Below are 363 nucleotides of genomic sequence, written 5' to 3'. Positions count from 1 at the left end.
GATGCAGTCTGGATTATGTGACAGGCTGAGGAAATATTAATAATCAGTGGAAACACCCGAGACAATCACAAGGGCTCAGTAGTTCATAGGAAACATAGTAAGGGAGATTAGTGGGCAACCCTGTCTTATGCCTTTACCTAATCCTCATATGGAATCTTGGGATGACCTTTTACCCAATCTCCAAGGTTGTAATATAACTCCATAGAAAGGCTAAAGAGGTTAGGATGTTCAGCTTGGAGAAGAGACGACTGAGGGGGAATATGATACAGGTCTACAAAATCATGAGAGGTGTAGAACAGGTAAATGTGAATTGGTTATTTACACTTTCAGATAATAGAAGGACTAGGGGGCACTCCATGAAGT

This window comes from Rhinatrema bivittatum, chromosome 16 (genome assembly GCF_901001135.1).
Source record: "Rhinatrema bivittatum chromosome 16, aRhiBiv1.1, whole genome shotgun sequence".
Classification (NCBI taxonomy): Eukaryota; Metazoa; Chordata; class Amphibia; order Gymnophiona; family Rhinatrematidae; genus Rhinatrema; species Rhinatrema bivittatum.
Note: the sequence above shows the minus strand (reverse complement) of the source record.